At 41.9% G+C, this 22,377-nt stretch overlaps 1 protein-coding gene across 1 annotated transcript in view; it reads left to right on the top strand.

The window, feature by feature from the left end:
• sdk1a (sidekick cell adhesion molecule 1a) overlaps window positions 1-22,377 on the top strand; it is a 295,667-nt gene that overhangs the window by 149,953 nt on the left and 123,337 nt on the right. The gene's annotated exons all lie outside the window — the stretch shown is intronic.

The following is a 22,377-nucleotide window of genomic DNA, read 5'->3' as shown; positions in this document are numbered from 1 at the left end:
AGCATCCTCTTTGGCGAGGATGGACGGTCCTCGCCTGCGCAGGCATATCAACTGCCTAGAGTTGTTGGATGTGCTACTTGCACTGAAGGGGCTACAATCTCTCGTGCAGGCCAAGCACGTGCTGGTCCGGCGGACAGCACAACTGCCATAGCGTATATCAACCGTCAGGGTGGCTTTCGCTCACGGCAGCTAACACGACTCGCCAGACGCCTCCTCCTGTGGAGTCCGCAGGTGAGCAGATCCCTGCGAGCCACACATATCCCAGGCGACCTGAACCAGACAGCCGATGCGCTCTCTCGTCAGTTGACGCCTCGTAGAGAGTGGCGACTCCACCCCCGTGCAGTCCAGCTCATTGGGTACAGTTCGGGCGGGCTCAGAGGTAGACCTGTTCGCCTCCCTGGACACCACCCATTGCCCGCTAGGGTACTCCCGTCCGAGGCCCCCCTCGGCACGGATGCTCTAGCGCACAGCTGGCCGTGGGACAAGCGGAAGTACGCCTTCCCCCCCAGTGAGCCTCATTGGACAGACTCTGTGCAAGGTCAGGGAAGAGGAGCATCAAGTGTACTAGTTGCGCCATACTGGCCCAACTGGACTTGGTTCTCGGAGCTAATGCCCTTGACGACAGCTCCCCCCAGCCGATTCCCCTGACGAAGGACCTGCTATCCCAGGGGAAGTGCACGTTATGGTATCCCAGGCCAGACCTCTGGAACCTCCATGTCTGGCCCCTGGACGAGATGAGGAGATCCTGAGTGGCCTACACCCTGCGGCGGTTAGGACCATCACTCAGGCTAGGGCCCTGGCCACTAGGCGGCTATACGCCTGTAAGTGGTGCCTCTTCTCATCCTGGTGCTCTTCTCGAAGAGAAGACCCGCTGAGTTGCTCGATTGGGAACGTGCTGTCCTTCCAGAGACTCGAGAGTAATCTCTCCCCTTCCACACTGAACGTGTATGTAGCCGCTATTGCCGCTCATCACGACCCAGTTGCTGGTAAGTCTCTAGGACAGCACAACCTGATCAATTGGTTCCTAAGGGGTGCGGGAAGGCACTGCCTCACCCGCGCTCCGTACCCTCTTGCGACCTTGATGCGGTCCTGGAGCCCCTCGGAGATGCCGCTCTTTCTCACCTCATGATGAAGACAGCTCTCTGGATGGCGCTCAAGAGGGTAGCGGACCTAAAAGCATTCTCCGTGTCCACAGATTGCCTAGAACTCGGACCCGGAGATTCTCACGCTATCCTGAGACCCCGGCCCAAAGTTCCCACCACTCCCCCTACACCAGGTGGTGAACTTAAAGTCAGACGTGTCTCTCGGTGCGTGCGTCTCTCCGTGCAGCGCGAGGTGCGCAGTTTTAAAGTCAGACGTGTTTTGCATGCATCTCTTCAAGCTGCGCAGTTTTAAAGTTTAAAGGGGAGAGGTGTTTTAAATGACAAAATTAAAATATTATATTTGTAAAACCCAATTTGTGGCGTTTGCACTTTGCAAAGTACATAATAGGCTAAATACCCTGATTTGGTGGTTTATTTAGTTCAGAGGTGGGTAACGAAGTACATTTACTTGAGTACTGTACTTAAGTACACTTTTTGAGTATTTGTACTTAAGTATTACTTTTTCTGTTTACTTTTTACTGTACTTCACTACATTTGATTGACAAATATCTCACTTTTTATGGCACAAAAAAATGATTTCCTTGGCCGACCCTCCCCTCGCTCCCACGTTTGGGAGAGACTATTGTCAGTTGCTTCTAATATGACACACCTGAATCAACTCACCAGGTGTATTAATTATGGAGACATTCACAACATTTTGGGAGAAGGCTAATGAGTTCAGTTGTGTTTACTTTTCCCTTATCTGATTTACTTATTATAAGCAAAAGATGTAATTACATTTTTATCAGATTAATCGAAAAAAAATAACCGCCCAACTAATCGATTATCAAATAATCGTTAGTTGCAGCCCTAATGGGCACCACCATTGTTCGGTTACCAACGTTCTTCAAAATATCTTCTTTTACAGTATGTTCTGCAGAAGAGTGAGTAAATGATAAAAGAATTTTCATTTTTGGGTGAACTGTCACGTTTACTCCTGTGGATATAAACAAGTAGAACTGTATTGTTTAGTCCACTTTTTATGTTTTCATTGTTATTATTGTCTATTATAATAGTATAATCAACTTGAGATAAACCCATCAATGATACATAAAAACAATACAAACCACTCAAACTAAAAATCAAACATGGATTAACTATACTAACCATAGTAACAAAATAAATTGGTCTTACCATTTTAACTACTGTATTTATATCAATCTACTAAAAACATATGGTAACTTTTACAATATTTTATTAATTTTCCTAAGGGTAATCCTTCAGTTATATTGCTAATACAGTACCGTGGCTGTTTTGTTTTTCTAGCGCCAACGGCAATAAACGTAAATAGTTGGACACACTTAAATTTTACCAGTACCAACATTTTACTACAATTCATTTGAATGTTAAGCGTTTAGTCTTAACAACCTCGTAAGTCAGGGACTTTAATCTACTTTATAAGCGGTTAGGCGACAATAGCATGGGGTTTATTTGAGTTAAGCATGCTCTACAAAGAAAGCAATATGTTACACGGGCGGCGCAATTAGAGCTAGTGTGTTGCTTTTACTTGGTGTATAATTCTTTTTAATCCTGTACATTTGCTCAAGGTTGATGCGCTCTTGCTTTGTATTTCGTTCCACTAACAAGGAACAAGCATCTGTCCGTGTCATTGCCTGCTTGCTGTGCGAATCACTGTAATTCAACATTTTCACCTACTGTTGACTTGCATCTAATGACTTGTATTAAAACAAGCAATGTCATTGTTTTTTGGTTGTTGCGTTGGCTAGTCAAGACATGCCTGGAAAATCTACCCATTATGTGTTATTCGTGCTACTTTAAAGCAAACCGGTGCAGCAGGGTAACTGTAATGTGGACAAGGATTTCTTTCTGCTGCTTTTCTAAGTGTGTTGTTTTGTTGATAAGCTCCAGCTCTTGTAAAAGCAGTTCATACTTCAAATCTTTAATTACATGTTTGGTGACGATAATGTGCAAAGATTACAATAATTAAGGTAAACATTGTTTTTCATGTCGGCGCAAGGAAAATATCTTTTTTGGGATGGATCTAATTATCACTTGCAAAGTCCCACAGAAAAAAGGTGTTGTCCAAAAAACAACACTTGGCAAGCCAATGCATTGTAGTTGTTTAATTTAGATGAGTATCTTTTGTGAACTCAATGGAGCGCTTAGGGTTTGTAGCAGTAGGACATTTAAAGATTGTAAATAAAGCCTTTTTGAGAAGGCTGAGGCCAGAAAGTTTCTCTCTGGTGAGGGAAACTAGGTCATGTTTGCTGAGAACTTGCCTATATGGAGGATTAAATTAAATTAGGATGAAGAAATTTGTAGAGGTATTGCGGTTTTTTGGTGAACAGTCTGATATGGTGCTTTATAATATGGAAGTTGAAAAATATACAGACACAAATCATCTAATAACTTTGAACCAAGTTTTGTTTAGTTTTTTTGTGATCTGATTAAATTTATGTAGCTTTGGTTTTTATTGGATAGCCTTGCCAATGGAGATATTTCATTGGTTAAATGGATAGTTCACACAAAAATGAAAATTCTGTCATCATTTGCTCACCCTCTTGTCATTTCACCTGTATTACTTTCACAACACAGAAGAAGATATTTTGATGAATGTTGGTAACCGAACAGTGCTGCAACCATTGACTTGCATTGTATGGACACAAAACCAATGCAAGGGAGTGGGTGCCAGTTAATAAGATTCTTCAAAATATCTTTTTTGTGTTCTGCGATAGAAAAAAAAGTCATACAGGTTTGAAAAGACAAGAGAGTGAGCAAACGATGACAGAATTGTCATTTTGGGGTGAATTATCACTTGAACAACCACCACCTCTTAGCTGAAGCAATTTTTCATGCATGACATCACCATACTTTAATCCCCAGCATATCTCAGATGGAATACATAATGTTCATTCACTCAATGTCATTTTGGTGACATTATACAGTGAAAAACAAAAGAGGATCTTTATCTCTCCAAGACAGAGTCACAACCCGGGCAAACAACACGAGGAACACCAATCATAAAGAGACGGGCTTGTTGTAATTCACAAGCGTTGTGCTGGTGCTTCCAGCTTCTCACTTTAAGGTGACATTCTACAGCCCTTTTAATCATCCCACTACCATCCAAACACCTTCATTCATCTGCATTATACAGCGCTACCGTCCAGCCGCACATTCCTTTTTCCAACTTCGAGTTCGGAGCGCTTATCTCGCCTCCGACGAGGTGAAAAATCGAGTCGAGGATGTCTTTCTTCTTTGTTATTGAACAGATGTATCTGATCGATGCAAATCTACTAATGAGACTCAGAGGCCTCCCCCTTTCGGGGCTGCGGGCCGGCCGCTTTAATTGAGAATTAATTACAGATGGGAAGGAGATGCTACAGGCATCATTATAGGAGAATGGGAGACACTCTCCATGCCATCGGTGGTGAGAGGGTAATGTGGTGTGCTTGAACCCCCATTCAGTCGTCTGCTTGGCTCCTCTTTTGAGACATCATTAAATACCTGAAGGCACAGATCAATAATGGCTGATTGGTGGCATGTATTGGCTGAGGCAGGTTTGCTTCACATATGAGCAGAGTTGCGCAGTGGAGGGGTACAAATCTCCATTAGACGAGCCCCGCCCACGGGTGGTAACATCATGCATGGGTGTTTGTACTGAGGGTAAAATAGTTTTATGAATAGAAACACATATTCAGTGCTGATATTTATCTTTTGCAATACAGTTTGTCAACCAAGCTTTCAAGAGATGGCTTAAGATAATTCAAAATAATAATAATAATAAAACAATAAAGCTAATCAAGATATTTCTGAGTGTTTGTTTATTTCTATAACAAAATGGACAATTTCAGCATTATGGATGTGACATTTTCAGTCAAAACTCGAAATATAAATTCTCAATAGAAATTGTATTTATTGCCAATATATTGAACCATTTCTTTATATTTGACTAAACCCCAGATAATAGAGTCCAGTCTATGCACAAGTTTTCTGTTTTAAAAGAGGGAAAAAGTCATGCGTTATGGAGGTGAAACACATTTTTGAGAGACAACATACTTTGTTGGATTTCTGTGAATTACAATGTGCAAACCAGAACCAATAATACCCAACAAATGGAAAAGGGATGACTCTTCATAGAACATAAAATACTGCAGTTACAGTATTTTATTTTAATTTCATGTGCCCGGTCACTTCCATGCTTTATTCACTTAATTGAGGGTAGTGATAATTACTTATAATTACTGTTCGTGGTTGTAAAGAGAGATTGTTGGTGCTGAAGTTCTGTCTCCTAGACGATGCCGGGGTTGTGAAAGAAACAGCGTGAATGTTTAAAGCGGAGAGAGCAGACATGGGCGTCGGAAAGGCAATGCTTCAATAGATAATGACCCGACGGTAATTGCTTTTCCTTGAATAGTCAGTGTTTATTTTGTGGTGTCAGACAAAAAGCGATGCCTGATTGTTTAGGAAAATAACAACTGTCCAAGTAGCTTGATAGACATCTAAGTGAGATGCCTATCAAGTATTTAATTTCAAGAATCGAGAGTCTGTGTGAGGTTGTGCGATGTGTTCTTCGACTAAATGAGAAAACAAGTTTGCTTGTTGAGACACAAGAAAACCAGCTCACAACGCTCTTTCCATTGAAATGAAATAAATAATGATATCAGTCAAATTCATCTTTTTTTTAATGGATCCACCAGATACTGACGCTGAATTATTTACAATGTTATCACATGTGTAGTATTAACACAATATTATGGTTATTAATATCACGGTTATTGTTGCCATAGCGTACACTTTGACACCCCTTCACAGCCATTATGATAATTCATTTCATCCACAGCATTGGCTTTTGGAATCTGCCTTATGTTCAGAAAGCGCGTTGCTCTCTGTCCTCGGCCCGTGTCATGTTATTGCCCTCTGAATGCCACATGCATATTTCAGCTGGCAATGCGCTCATCATCAGATGCTGAACCGTTGCCCTGTTGACCGCTGTGATATGGAGTAAAATGCCGTGACTTGGCTGGAGGTCGTCGTTTCCCTTACGTCAGGCCATTTTCCAGCAGGCAACACCTAAAAACCTGCTGCCATCAGAGATCATAATCCAGCCCCTATGATCTGATTAATCCGCATTCTTAACCAGTCAATACAAGTTTTGTCCATGCTGTTTTTTTCCTTTAACCCTGGCTTATACCGACAGATGGGTTTGATAGCATTAGAGTCCAGGGGTCTGGCATATTTCTTTCCAATCAGACTCTGCTGTTTTCTGGGCTCGGAGCCCAGTGAATTCCTTATCTCTCTCTTTTAAAGTCACACAACGGCTCTTGTTTTTGTGTGGGATCTGGTCACTAGCTGTAAGCAGACTCTTATTGCAGCACACGGCTTGGCTCACTGAAGCATAAAGTTCTTAATAGTGTTGGTGGTGTTGAAATCAGGCAAATGTTCATTTCTATTCCTCTTAGTCTAGAGCTCCCCACTCATCCATAAACTGGAGTAATACCTCGCATTTTTATCAGATTTCAAGGATTATGAAACGGTTCACAAGCATTTATCATTTTGAGGTATATACAAAAGGAGAAAAATGATTTTACCTATGAGCTGCAAGGGTTCTTGTGGCCAGCGAAAACCTGAAAATAATCGGGAGTTTTAAAATCGGCCTGGGAGAGTCATGGAAGTTAGTAATGTTATAAAAAGGAATCGGGATAGACATTTCTATAGTGAGTATCATTTATTTTAGTTATACTCAGCTTTAAAATATTTCAGAGGCTGTAAATTGCTCTTTGTGAGTGCTGACCTGTAGCGCAGTGGTTAGAGCATGGCACTAGCAACGCCAAGGTCATGGGTTCGCTCCCAGGGATTGTACGTTCTCAGATACGAATGTATAGTATAATGCAATGTGAGTCGCTTTGGGTAAAAGCGTAAAAAATGTAAAATACTCGCCCAGTAATTGCGCATGGATGGGTGAGTCTTGGAAATTCCGTGCTCAAGCTATGGCATTTAGTGTTGTTCAGGAGCTAGAAAACTAAATTAGTGATGCTGCTAACTTAATAAAGCAATAAGCCCCAAGAAGCAGTGGGTTACAGTGCATTTTATAACAGCTAAGGGTGTTGTGCTTAAACCCCGTAGCTGTTATAAATTGCACTGTAACCCACTGCTTCGCGGGGCTTAATGCTTTTATGATGATTTCAGCATTGCTATTCACTTCATTGACAGGTTTTCTTCTTCCATGTTTACGTCTTCAGACAGACGGACCTGTGTTGCGTGGAAACCTCACCAAGACTATAGAGATTCAACAGAATTGCTAGTCGTGTGTGAGCGACTGTGACTGTTCTGCCATTCCCAACAGAAAAAACAATTGATAGTTTCTGTCATGTAAAGATATTCCACCCGGACACGTGCGAACAACCAACTTCCTGTAACTATTTCTGTGTTGCGCCACGTCAAATCCCTACGCAAAAACACGTTGTCTCTTCTGTAATGAGATTGTGTCTTTTGAAAACTCTGTATCTGATTTTTTGACAACTGCAAAATGAATTTTACATGTCTGTTTGTGAAAGTCATTCATCATTTGTTGCTGGGTAAACAAAATGTGATACGATATCATGGACTTAAGAATATCATTACAAGCATGAAATTTAAAGCGCATGTTACCTGTCAGTCTGCTGTGAAGCTTCAGTGTTCAGGACTTTGTGAGTCAAGAATTAAGTGGGGAATCTAATATATACAGCACCTTTTATAATTTGCCTTGTGTAATGCAAATGCAGTCAGCGAAAACCCAGAAAACAAACGTGTTTTTTGTGTGTCTGCTTGAATAAATAACCTGTCTCATCTTAACCACCCACTATATTCTGCCTTTCTCTTTCTTATTTGCTCATGAAAATCAACACATGGCCCACAAAATGAAACCTATTTTATTCAGCGCGCTGCTGCTGTAAGCGAATGGGATTTTTCCCAATGGAATTTGTCTTTGTTTGAAATGTTTCATGGCAAAAACCTTATCAAAAATGGTCTGGGGTGTGTTATGTTTATATGCATGCCATAGTTGGTACCTTTCTCCAGTATTACTCCAGCTGGTTGTGGATATCATGTGTAGTGGATATTTATAGATGTGGATGTGTAGGTGCGGTTGGCCAAATTAAAACAGCAGCTTCACGTCGTTGAGCTTGGCCACTTATATGGCAGGCCATTGTATAGCAATTTTAATGGGTTTCAATGGGACCAGCACCAGATTGTTAGAGCGAATTTGCAGAATTCGTAATCCCAGGCTTGTCTGTTGCCAGCATGGTCCTAAAACCAGACTAGTTTAGACAAGTCTAGCTTAGAGTTTCAAGAATGGTGCGGCTACATAGCAGTGGTCAGTATGGGTTTTACAATAATGTCAATATGAATAGTAATGACAGGTTAGCAGATTGTCAGACTCAAACGAAAGCTTCACAGATCTCTGCTGAATTAACACTGTAGCGAGGAAGGCGGGACGAGAGCCGTGGGGCAGGAAGGCGGGGCCGGTGGCGTGAGTGATAATGAGTATCAGCTGTATGCGCACCGGTCCCGCATGCCTCACGGGGGAGCTCGGGAGCATAAGAGGATGAGCGGCAGGACTGCGGATGAGAGAGGATCGGCCAGGAAATGCTAAGTTTTGTTTATGATTGTGTGGCCTGTTTTACTGCTGTTTATTATTTATTTATTTTTGATTAAATTTTTTGAATGTTCGCCGGTTCCCGCCTCCTTCCGTTTTATTGAGCTTTATTACAGTGGTGCCGAAACCCGGGAGGAAGGAGGGACATGCTGTCAAAGAGTCCTCGCTGCCGTCCAGTGCGGACGAGAGATGTCCGCCAACGGCTGCCCGAGGCGGTGGTGCTGGAGTGTTTGCCCGGATGGGACGAAGAGCTCGCTGCCGTGTGTCTGGGTCGAGGTGGGGTGGCTGCCATCCGAAAGGGAGTGGAGAGGTTAGCCCCGCTTGCCGTGGGCCGGAGCCTGCTGCCGTCCGCCAGAAAGGGGAGGAGCAGGAAGCGGGGGACCTGCTACCGACTGCCCCTTCAGTTGTAGGAGCCACCGCCGGCCGCCAGGACACTAGGGCCTCACTGCCGCGCCCCTGGGTCTGAGGTGGGATGGTCCGGGAGGGAGCGGAGGAGTCAGCCCCGCTTGCCGTGGGCCGGAGCCTGCTGCCGTCTGCCGGAAAGGGGAGGAGCAGGAAGCGGGGGACTCGCTACCCTCAGCCGGAATAGCCATCGCCGGCCGCCAGGGGGCGGAGGAGGCGCGAGCTGTCCACTGAGCGTCCAGTACCACCGCATGGCACCACGAGGAAGAGCCTCTCGGCTGGTTGAGGACCAAGCGACAGCGTGTCGGGGAACCAGACTATTTTTTCCCTCTCTCCCCTCTCTCGTCCCTGTCGCTCGGGGTGCTCCCGGCTCCGTTCTCTCGTCTCGTCGGTGCGTACCCCCAGGGGCTGGGGCTCTCAAGGGGGGCCCCCCCGGGGGGTAGTAGGCACAGGCGCAGTGGTACCCCCCGGCCTGTGAAGGGCGATGGGGGTATGTAGTGAGGAAGGCGGGACGAGAGCCGTGGGGCAGGAAGGCGGGGCCGGTGGCGTTGGAGCGAGTGCTGGAGCGAGAGGAATCAGTGGGGACGGAGAGCTCGCGGCCGTGCTCCTGGGACGAGGTGGGATGGCGGCCATAGAGGGAGTGGAGGAGTTGCCGCCGTTGGCCATGAGCCGGAATCCTGTTGCCAACAGCCATGATGGTGAGGAACAGGAAACGGGGAACTCGTTGCCGGCTGCCAGAAGCCATCGCCGGCCGCCAGGAGGCGGATCGGGCCGTCCACCAAACATCCAGCACCACAGCATAGCACCGCAAGGAAGAGCCTCTCGGCTGGCTGAGGACCGAGCGACGGCGTGTCGGGGAACCGGACTAATTTTTTTTCCTCTCTCCCCTCTCTCGCCCCTGTCGTTCCTGGTGCTTCCGTCTCCGTTCTCTCGTCTCGTCTGTCCATACCCCCAGGCACTGGGGCCATTGAGACTGCCCCCCCGGGGGGAGTAAGCACAGTCTCGTGGGTACCCCCGTGTGTGACGAGGAAGGCGTGACGAGAGCCGTGGGAGGAGGAAGCGAGGCCGGGACGCGATTGATAATGAGGGTCAGCTGGGTGTCATTCCGGCCTCGTATCTCTCACGGAGGAGCGGAAGCATAAAAGGACGAACGGCAGGAGAATACGGTGAGAGAGGACCGGGCCCGGAAGTGTTAAGTTTTGTTTATGTTCATGTGGCCTGCAGTCGTCCGTGAGGGGCTGCTGGCCTTTTTACTTCTGTATTATTGATTGTTTATTTTTCATTAAAGTTTGTTAAATGTTCGCCGGTTCCCGCCTCCTTCCTTCCGTTTTATTGAGCTTTGCTACAGTCACCCTTTACGTTTGTCACTGGGTTTTGCAAATATCTAACCAATAAAACGTATTAAAAAGTGCTTGTCAGTTTTGACAACACAGTATTTAATCATTTCAAAATTGCAGCGTTTTGGACAGCGAATTCGGACATACAAGGTTTCGGAAGGACAGAGACGAAATGTTTGGTTAATTTGAGTAATTCTGTACCCTCCTTGCGGTCATTAAATTCAGTTATGTATATATCTGCTTTATGAGTCATTAAATACCCATATCAGTTGACCACCTTCCATTACATCCAATACAAAAGAATTGTTTTTCTTTACCTGACCACAGGCAGCATTTTGAGGTTCCCACACACATATCGAGTGTCTGATATTAATAGAAACTAATGGGCTGGGTAGGAAGGGACTCCAGCGAGGCTCTTTAGAGGACTGGCCTTTTGGCTTCCTGTACATTAAGGAAACTCTTGGAGGGGTAGTTGAGTTTGAGGTGGTATAATTATTCCACAGTAATGGTCATTACTCAAAGTAAAGAGAGCAGTTGTGCTGACAAGCTTGACTGTGTGGCTTTGGAGAGATCTGGCCTGTTCTTTGAGCTCGTGAACAGTCCTGATTCTGTGACTTGAGTGCATTAAAGCTCGCTTTGAAACAAGAGGGACAGAGTTCAGGAGTAATGTATTTCAAGTGACTGTCAAGATGGATTTCACCAGTAATGAGAAACCTCAGCGAAGTCACTTTGCATAGAGTTACTTTACCTCAGGAGCAGTGTTGGGTAAGTTACTCTGAAAAAGTAATTAATTACAAGTAACTAATTACATATTCAGTAGAGTAATTAGATTACTGTACAAATTACTCTCTCCAAAAAGTATTTAATTACTTATTACTAATTACTTTATATATCTTATATCAATCTTGATTAGTTAAGTGATTCAAGGATAGACACAAAACGATTCTTAATTCATTCAAATAAATAATATAAAACTACATAAAGTACTCTTATTAACTGACTAAATTATTACAAATGTGAGAATGATACATTAATGCATGCATTTTAAAGTCAGACTTTGAATTTTAATGTCAATTCCAGTATTGTATACATTACACAGTATTTAGTTCAATTACATCTAAAGTAACTGTAATGAAATTACAGAAAAGATAAGAGTAATCCCTTACTTTACTTTTTGAAGGGGAACATAATTAAATTACAGTAACTAATTACTAGTAACTAGTTACACCCAACACTGCTCAGGAGTGTGTGGTGCTAACAACGCCAGGATCATGGGTTCGATCCCAAGAAATGCATGCTGTAAAACTGTAAGATGCTTTGGGAGAAAGTGTCTGCTAAATGCGTAAATATAATGTAAATGTTTATTAGGTTACATTAGGTCAATGCATTAAGCTGTGTTTGTTTTAGTGTTACCAGGACTAGTTTTCATACTTTGCAGTCATCATTTGCTGTTTTAACAACTTTTGAACTAAAGTGTCAGAATAATGTAGATTTCTTCTCGTATAAACACCTCTTGAAGACTTTCAAGACAGAACTATGTCTTTTTTAATTAGATGATCACGTTCGAATAACATTCAGGATCACTAGTACGCCGTTGAAGTGTTGGAAATACATTTTACAAGTTCATTAACATTCATGAAAATGAATTCTCTTCTCCCCAAGAGCAGACCATTTATATTATCTATCATTACTCATGATACCAAGATCCTAATTAACTAGCATGGCCTATGTAGCTTCATTTCTGTCAGGTTTTGTAAAGAAATTATTTTCCAATTTAATTTAAGAGGGAAAGGGGGGATACGGTGAGGTGAGGTGGTGACAGCCATATATATATTTGAATGTTCGCCTCTTTTGTGTTTCTAGACATTTTATTTTGCATTATGATTCCGTTCTTGTCGAGATTTCTAGATGGAAAATCAGTAGGTTAAATTATTACAGAGCAAATCATTTTAATCAGGCTTTGGATGTCATCCATAATGAATTGCATGCAAAGACGTTGAAATGTCAGAGAGCACTTGAAGCCCCCGGAGCAGACGGGCACGCACCATCCAGACCCACACAGGCTGCTGGGTTACTCGAGGAGCATGCTGGGACCTGCCAGCAAATCTGGTTGCCTGGCAACCTCATTAAATCCCTCAATGAGAACAATTTGCATTGGGCGACTCCAAGGAAGTGATGTTTAAAAAAACACATTGTGTTAAAGCAGATTAGAAGATAATCTATACTCGATGAATATGAAAACAAGAGTGAAAAGGAGCAAACTTTCTTAATGAATTAGTGTCATGTTTTGAACTCCCTCCTTTTTATTCATTTGATTTATTAATACATTTATTTTATTTGTTTAGAAATAAAAAAATACATATTAAAAAATACGAAAGAAAAGAATATTTAAAAAAAGAATGACATGCATGTGGCCTCCAAATAGGTAAAAATCTGTCGAATACAGAAATGATTGCAGTAAACAGTAATTTATTTATTAATACATTTATTTATTGTTTAGAAATTAATAAAAAATACATATTAAAAAAGAAGAAAGTAAAAAAAAATAAGAATGACATGTGGCCTTCGAATAGGAAAAAGTCTGTCAAATACAGGAATTTTAGCCGTAACAAGTAATAAAGAAATAAAAGAAATAAGTAGCAGAACAAATAAAACAACAAAACAAATGCAAACTAAATAAATAGTGCTTTTCAAATATTGAGAGAACCAATTATATTAGAAAGAGTACTATTTAAAATATTATTGAATTGTAAAATTCTAAACTCAAAAAATGCTAAAAAAACTACTTTTTGTGTTCCTCAAACAATGCCTTATAGCTTTTGAAGCAGTTCGAATTAAGTAGTTTTTATAATATTTTTATGGTGCTTCGATGTCCTTTTGTTAAAGTTAGAAAGCATTTCTCTTCTATTCATTGTAAGTGCATGTAAAAAACGACCAGTGCATTCCTCGCAACTTCTCCTTTAGTGTTCCACAGAAGAAAGAAACTCACATGGGTTTGAAACAACACGAGGAAGAGTAACGATGACAGAACTTTTTGGACTATTATTTTCAAAGCACAGATTAGAAGTGCTTTTAAAGTTAAAGAAGACTTAGAAAAACAGCAAGAGAACCGACTGACACGGCTGGGACTGCTGCTGTCGAGTCCACATGCGGCACCCGCAGAAAACAAAAGGGGCATCAGCAGTCCAGAGGGCAAGCATCCCAAACCTTGTTCATCAAAAAGAATACTACATACTGCCTTCTCTTCTTGTGCACAGGCTCACACCAGCACAGCATTTCTGATAAGGCACGTCTCATCTCATTATTAAGTCACAGTGTTGCTGCCGACTCTTGACACAACAAAGATGCCTCCCTGTCTTTGTAGTACTGTCACTCTGACTGCATCCAACGGCAAGCTGACAGTCTCAGCACCCAAAGACACGGCTGTCCCCATCATAGCCTGTTCAAGGGGTCGCGGGGTTGAGGAGAGTGTTGAGCGCTCTGAGTTGAGAACGCCAGATTAGATGCTTTTTGAATTTGGTGTGACTTTTTAGCTTTGCTTGACAGTAATACTCACAGCCATCTCTGCCTGTATTGCATTCCAGAAACTTTCACAGCTGCTTACTAAGTGAACTTGTAAACTTTTTTTTGCTTCGGTGTTGTTTTCAGTTCATCTCAGTGATTGTAGTTGTAATGGTGCCGTGCGGTATCCACAGGCACCATGAAGCAGAAAGATAGATGAATGACTGTGCGAGCGCAGGTGTAATTGCATGCCGAGTGTTTGCATGTCTAATGTTGTCCTGGAGGGTGAACCATGCCTCCTACAGGTCTCAAACAGCGTCTTTGTGGGGAAAGAACCAATGCTTTTGTTCTTATAGATCAAGCCACATTTACATGTACCAAAATGCTTCCAAACTTAAAGTGAATTCAAGTTCATGCACTTGCTGCTTTTCAAACTTACTTCACTATTTTGTCCAGGCTGGATCTACATTAAAATCGTAAAAAAGTTGTATTTTTGCTAGGCTCGTATTATACTGAATATATTGTGAAGGTAAGAAAGCCCACATGTGTGCAACAGTGTTTATTTATCTCTCGTAGCTTGACTCCCCCCTGCCTCTCCACTGTTTGGTAACCCTCACCCTGAAGGTATGCAATGCTAATGAAAAAGAGTTTTGATCCCTTAAAGAATGCTGTTTATTTCATTTTTATGGGGGTGGCATAAAAAGCACATGCATTAAAAGTTCGCTTTCTTGAGAAACCCTAGAGTTATGTGGTCGGGTTTCAGGAGAGGCACAGAGATACCCATTTGATGTGACTTAAAAGTTGTGTACAGATGCAATGCGTTTATTCGCTTTGTCGAACGCTACCTTAGGCAGAGTATTTTTTAGACGCTGTGTTGAAGAGGTTGAGAGCTTTACCCTGTAACAATGCTACGGTCTTCAATATTTAAAGCGAGAAACTATTTAGTCTGGATGTCTTTCCACTATTGTCCGAAGCTGACAGAAATATTCCATATTTGATCGTCTGCTTTCACCTGAATATTTCATTGAAGTAACCAGAGGAGATGCTTCAGACTGACAGGGCCGACTAGAAAATGATCTGGGGGGTGTTTGAATTCATTTGCCTTGCCTTTACACAAACTTGTTAATGCATAATTAACAGTTGGTTTATTATACCAGCCATGGGAATGGAGGCTTTTACTTAGACATTATGAACAAGTTGTACAAGTTGGAAAATTGGCTCTGGACTGACTCACAGCGATGTGTAGAGAAGCAAACAGAGCAAAACAAGCTAATTTTCCACGATGAAACACAAGCATAGTCATGTAAAACAGGATTTAAAAAGCTGTTTAAAGAGATTTTATACTGCGCGCCTCCATGTGTTTCTGCCAGGAACATTCGCCAGCAATCTGTGTTTCTCAGACGCTTTACTCACTGCTTCAGAAATAATGACACGCACGTATGTTGCATTAATACTAGAAGGTTTTAATGCTATTTTGGGTTTGATTGACCATAGGTTTAGCTTAAAGGTCTAGTGTGTAGTTTTTAGGAGGATCTATTGATAGAAATGCAATATAATATACATAACTATGTGTTCAGAGGTGTATAAAGACCTTACACAATGAAGCGTTATGTTTTTATTAGCCTACCTTGGAATGAGCTATTTCTATCTACATACACCGCGGGTCCCCTTGCATGCAATTCTCCATGTTGTTTCTACAGTAGCTCTAAAAGGACAAACTGCTCTACAGAGCGCACTTCGTAAATACTGTATGTTATCCCCTTCGGCAAAGAAGCAAAAAACGTGACAACATATTTGTCCTGTGTCAGCCACCGTAGTGCTTCAAAAGGGAGGGGTGGAGCGAGCCGTTAGATGCCGCTAAATTTCATACACTGGACCTTTAATGTACATTTTTAAGACAATTTTGGTTTTTATTGACCATTGTGTTTCTGTGTCAAATGAAGGGTCTCCACAATAAAAAAAATTCTGTCAAATATTCAAATGATTCTTTACAGCCGTTTCGTTTTTATTTTAGCATTTAGCGTTAATGAAAATATCTGTCAAATAATTTACTTGCAGGAATTTATCAGTACATTTTCTGTTTTTTTACAGTGCGTTGTCCAGTGAACAGAGCATAGCCAAAACGACAGAGGAAATTAATGAGGAAAGCAACAAATGTAGATTTTATTGTGGGCAGTTGAGTTTGTGATCGTAAAATGAACCCAACACAATTTCCAGACCTGAAAAAGTTATGACAATTAATAAAATCATAACATGTAATTGAAATGTTTTGTATCTATAGTATAATGATAGTTATTTATATGAATTATTTTCTTTTAAAATTGCACTTTCTGTAATTTGTTCTTTGTGAAAAGGACTTATAAAATGACAGAAGACTGGAAAGTCACAGAATTTCACTGATCGATGTGGATGGGAACTGTAATTGACCCTTCGCTAAGCCCCGCCCTCCTTAGTTACTGTTGGTACGCCTGTCAAGCTTTCACACCTGGCAAGTGTATTACAGTGTGTATGCACCGGTGTCAGACATTCCCAAGGAGATAATTAGTCATTTTTGGCGAAAATGTGAAATATCTGAGAGAGCAAGACAAAAGGGACTGCAGTGTGCATTTGAGGGATATATCCACGACATAATATGCAACCGATTAGAAAATAATTTAATCAAAATTGAAGCTAAAGCCTATGAATGATAACATTCTCCCGCTTATATTTTAGTAGCGCGCCAGGCTACTGCTCACACGTCGTGGGTCTAATCTACGCCTTGGACCTGGCAAGAGCCAGAGATGCTGAGCTGAGCCATACATCATCAACAACACAAACACATTTCCGTCTTGCCATTAATCATCTTATTTTACGTTCAAATATATGCATTATGAACAAAGAACCGTCAATATTTCCAAGCAATGATGTGCTGCGTTAGCTAGCTAGCTAACATTAGCATGCTCTTACCTTGGAGCAAACATAGGTGTTTTTGTTAATCCTGTCGACCTTTAGTGGGACATTCTAAAACGCTTAACGTACCTAAACAGCGATAAAGGAAAACCAAGTTTCTGTCAAATTTTACTTCTAATAAACACATGCTGCTGTCAAAAGAACGAGCTCTTGGTCCGCGGATAAAGTGAATATCACGTTAAGCGTTCTCACCATAGAAGTCTTGTCTAAACCAGCTTAACGTGGCTTAGACAAATTTCTGTGATTTTAGTTGTAATTAATACTTCAAAAGCCACCGTGCATTGTGTTAAAAAGTGCAGTAGGGGGCTCTTTATGCCCTGTCTGAAACCAATATTAAGAAATGAGGCTGAAAGGTAATAAAGTTGCTAACTCCTGGCTTCAGTGTTGTTACATCGAGCTGAATAGCTTGTGGAGCAAACTAGAACAAAACAGCACAAGTGTTTCTAAAAGTTCTGATAAAAAGGGAAAGAAATATAAATGAGACGATACAGTGCGTTGTTTAGGTACGTTACGCCACGTTAAGCTGTTTCCTTATAATCGACTTCTATGGGGGAGAAAACGCTTAATGTGCTATTATTCACTTTATCCGCGGAACAAGAGCTCGTTCTTTTGAGAGCAGCAAGTGTTTAATACAAGGAAGGTTTGACAGAAATTTGGTTTTCCTTGATCGCTGTTTAGGTACGTTAAGCTACGCTAAGCGTTTTTCACGTTAAGCGTTTTATAATGTCCCACATTTAGTTGTGAATGAGGCCTTCCACACTGCTTGATCCACGTCCGACATTTCTCCCCTTGGGTTTTAGGTTTCGGGAAGGGTAAAAATTCCACCACCCCATCCAAACTTTTAGGATACTGGCTATCAGATTTACACAATCCATACGCACAATGCTTCGGCATGTTTCCCTCGCTCGAAAGCTTGACAGACCTCCCGCGCCTAGTTACGGTTGCTAAACCACGATTGGACTGTGCCGGTTTTCGGGCGTGGCTTAGTAAAGGGTCAATTGTGACTATGTTTGTATAGAGAATGTGAAGCTGACGTCACGCCCTATGTTGCATGTTGCTGTGGCGCCGCCATCTTGGGAGGAAAATACAACACTTCTATTATTGTTTTGATATGTACTGTTACTTGTTTTGTTTGATATATGGAGAAATCGAAAGTGAAAGGACCATGGGCCTTTCCTGAACGACTCTGTGTAATGCTATTGCAGTTTTTAACACAGCAAGACCAACCTACCATAGCTATATTTCCTAATTAAAGTACAGTAGAAAAACAAAACACTGCATTGAACGCACTAGCTGCCATCCTCCCAAGATGGCGCAACATTCATCGCGGCGTGACTTCGATTAACTAGCTTCATCATCAAGTTTCCACTGGTATCCGATAGCTGTTTGCAGGCAATTTTATAGACATAGTTCACCCAAAAATGAAAATCATTTACTCACCCTAATGTCATTTCAAGCATGTATGACTTACTTCTGTAGAACACAAAAGAAGATATTTAAAAAAAAATACATTTACATTTATGCATTTGGCAGATGCTTTTATCCAAAACGACTTACATTGCATTGTACTATACATTTGTTTTTTTTAAGCATGTGTGGATGTGGATCGAACCCATGACCTTGGCGTTGCTAGCGCCATGCACCACTGAGCCACAGGAAAGCTGTCAGTTACCGAACATCGATGGTCCCCATTTACTTCTATTGTCTAGACACAAAAACATTGGAAAAAGTCAATGGGTTGTCAACATTCTTCAAAATATCTTCTTGTGTGTTCTGCAGATGAAAGAAGGTCACACAGGTTTGAAATGACAAAAAGGTGAATAAATAATGATTGGGTGAACTATCCCTTTGATGCATGTGTGTCGTCATGGCCTTGAGGACTGCCCACATTGCTGTGCAGGAGTGGCTGAGGACACACGTGGATAATTCAGTGTTATTGTGCCGGGCTGAGAGACGCGTGAGCAGCAGGGTTATCTTCATTTGAACATCACAGCCTACAAACTGCCAGCACATTCATCACACAGAGAGGATTGCAGAGGACTGTTGGCTTTAATGGGTATTACTAGAGCAAGCGCTGGAATCTTCATGTGCTCTGGATATGGACTGCCGGAGAAATTTTCTGCTGTCATCACATTCACTTCATTGATCACCTTAGCTTCTCTCTCTCTTTTCTCTTCTCCTTTCATCTTCTTTCCTTTCCTCATCTCTCTTTTATGGCAGATAGGTCTAGACAAACGATCTCAGACAATCCTCTATAACACTTAACATCTTCTAGCGGGGTTGGTTGCCTCCAGACACTGAAAGGAGGGGAGCACACAGTCATTTCTGTGTTGAGAGGTCAGATTGAAGGGATGCGGATCAGGGGAAATTCTCTCTTTTAGTTTGAGCAAAGTGTCCATAGAGGACACACAAGGAGGTCTTAAGGTCTGCTTTAGCAGTCCTCCAGAGTTTCTGTGTTTCATCTGTACTGAATGTGTTTGCGAGACACATTGTCCCCACACACAGCAAGGCATGAGAAAAGTCTGGACCCCGTGCCCACAGACCACCTCAGGCGTCCGATCCTCAAACAAGCAAATTGCCTTGACCTGATTTCCTTCACTTTCAGCATTTATTTGTTTGATCCTAGGGCTCCGTGGTGTTCCGTCTGCCCCTCAAGGCAGTTTTACTGCATGATAGTCGCACATAAACCGAAACTCAGACTGCCTATTTCATCCATTTTCCTGCATATCCTGGCGAGATACTTTCCCTGTTTTACTTAAAGATAGACTTTGATCTGTTCTGTTGTGGCACCATTGTGAGGTAAACACTTTGAAGGCTGTGTATTCCATGATTCCGACATAATTCCAGGTCACGCCGCCTCAGGGTAGCAGAGCTTCTGTCTCTCTGGCCGGTCCCTAGGCATCAATGCGGTACACTTTTCAGTCCTCAGATGTGGGTGGACAAAACTTTAGCGAGGCCCGGGAGCATCATAAATCAAGCTGGAATGACAGTCGGATCCACACAGCTGGGCTCCCAGGAACTAGGAGCACAATATGAGTTGCTGACATTTTAATTACTTTGTCGTACATCCCGGACCGGTAGCCTATTTTGGCATGTAATTTATGGCAGTAAATGAAAACAAATATTCTCTAAACCGGCTTTTGGAAAGCTGCTTCTTGCCATGTTGATTAATGTAATATCTCAAGCGGTCTGTCCAGTGCCCGGGAAAATTAATTTCTGGACTTCACCGACGTGTATGTGTTCTTCAATGGTAGTGAATACAGACACGTCCCACTGAGTCCACGGTATGAAAAAAGCAGAGTAATTCATCTTCAATTATGTCAGTGACACTATACTCCCAAAAAGAGAGATAATAAAAACGTGTTATAATATTATTTTCTGAGCTTATCTCTGTGAATTGATCTTTAGATTTGATTGTTTCATTGGAAATGGACGGCTGGTGAAATGACTACGGCACGATTCATATTGCATGCTTTTGCCCGGCGGGCGCCTTTTCAACGAAACAAAATGGCCGCCCTTGAATATTTAGATTACCTGGTCTTCCCAGCACTTTTTCTAAGTGGATTAACATTTCTCGTGGCCTCCAACCTGCATTTTTAATAAGCTGATATCAAAGAGTCCTCAGGGATCAGAAACAAGCCTTCCCATTACCGTTTCCTCTATGCTTTGTTTACTAAACGGCAAGAGGGGGTTATTCATCAATCGTTATGGAATACAAACTATCCGGACTAATCATAAAAGCACTTTATACACAGGTCGCATTGATGGCGCTCGCAGTATAAACAAGGTAAACGTTCAGTCCACGCTTTACAAACCTCCGCTGGCAGCGCTATACAGATCTCGCAGGCTATTAGACCCTTAAATCATCATAAAGGTGAGCTGTTTATGTACACATCCATTTAAAAGCCCTAGCGTTTGCCAAGCCATCTCACCTTTTGCATATTTAATAATTAAAAGTCTATCGAGGTGGGCCGCTTTGACCTTTCCGAGCCGTCGCTGACATCTGTGAAGTGCACCTTTATTTCCCACGTGCAGACCGGATCTGCGGCCAGGTGTCAGGGTGCAGACAGTGATGTAATGCATCCTCATCTCTCACAGACCCCCCACTCAACAATTCACAGAGTTTTGATGGATCTCTTATGTTAATCGCAGATTAATTACGGAACGCTGAAGAGGCAATAAGCAGAACCGAAGCTCGCTGTAATTACACATCGATATCGTCTGACGCCGGAACGCAGACAGCCAAATTTTCTCTTTTTTATTTTTTTATTTAAACGTCCCGGCGACTTCACAATCGTTTGTAGAGATCTGTCTTGGAAAGAAGTCACAAGTCTTACTCCCAGCGTAGGATGGATGATGCTACAGGTCCCACGGAGCTGCAAAACTAATCATAAGTTTCACAGCATCCCCAAGTCGTGCTCAGCCTCTCAAGGGCTTTCTTCGCATTGGTCACGCCTGAGCAGAAAATCTCTTAGACAGCAGTGATGTGTAATTGAGGATGTCATCAATTAATCAGAAAACAAGGGAGGGAAAGGAGTCGGCATAAGGAGTAGGAGTTAGGGCTGGAGAGAGACGCAATAGGGGATTTCTTTCATCTGCGGAAATAAAGAGAAAACAATTCTAGCCTACGTGGAGTCGGGCGTAATCAAAGCGCCGCCATGTTCTTTGTGGCACGTCGGCGGTTTGAGATGGTAATTTCACCTTAAAGAAGAGCAGAGAGACTGGCACCCGATTAAATTGATAATGATGCACATCTGTCGCCGAGTGTCTTGGCTGCAAACTTGCGACTGATGGATGAGGTGTGGCGTGCTGAGATTAATCAATTAGAGCGGCTGCTTTGTCATCAGTCAATAAGTGTCTGAATTTGATCGCCAGATAGCCTGTGCTGTACTGCAGTTAGAATCGAACTTTGTGAAACCATGCATTTGGTGTGTTTTGAGTTATAATAGTGGTGCTGTATGATGCCATTGAATAACCTTAATGGTTTATAAAGAACCTTTAACATCCGCAGAACGTTTTAGTTTCACAAAAGGTTATTATTTGTGGAAAAACTATAAAAAATGATTCTTAAAAGCTTTTATGTGAATGGTTTTTGGGGAAAAGTGCTCTTTTCTGTTGAGAGAGAGAATGATTGGTCTTTTTTGCAAGTGTTATTTTGTAATATACATTCAATTTTGAACAGTTACTTACAGTATATAAAATCCAGATAAAGTGTAAATAAATAATAAATACAGCAACATAAATGCTCTGCTAGAATCCATTTTTTATTATTAGATATATATTATTAGTTTATATTATATTATAGATATTATATTATTAGTTATAGGTTTTTATAGTTTTATAGACGTTTCATCGACCACACACAGAAGTTAATTTCCGGCCTATGTTTTGTTATAATATAACAATTTATTTTATATTACTATTAATTTATAATAATATTTTATTGTGTATT

Source organism: Triplophysa rosa, linkage group LG11 (genome assembly GCF_024868665.1).
Source record: "Triplophysa rosa linkage group LG11, Trosa_1v2, whole genome shotgun sequence".
Classification (NCBI taxonomy): Eukaryota; Metazoa; Chordata; class Actinopteri; order Cypriniformes; family Nemacheilidae; genus Triplophysa; species Triplophysa rosa.
This window is presented reverse-complemented; position numbering and strand designations above follow the sequence as displayed.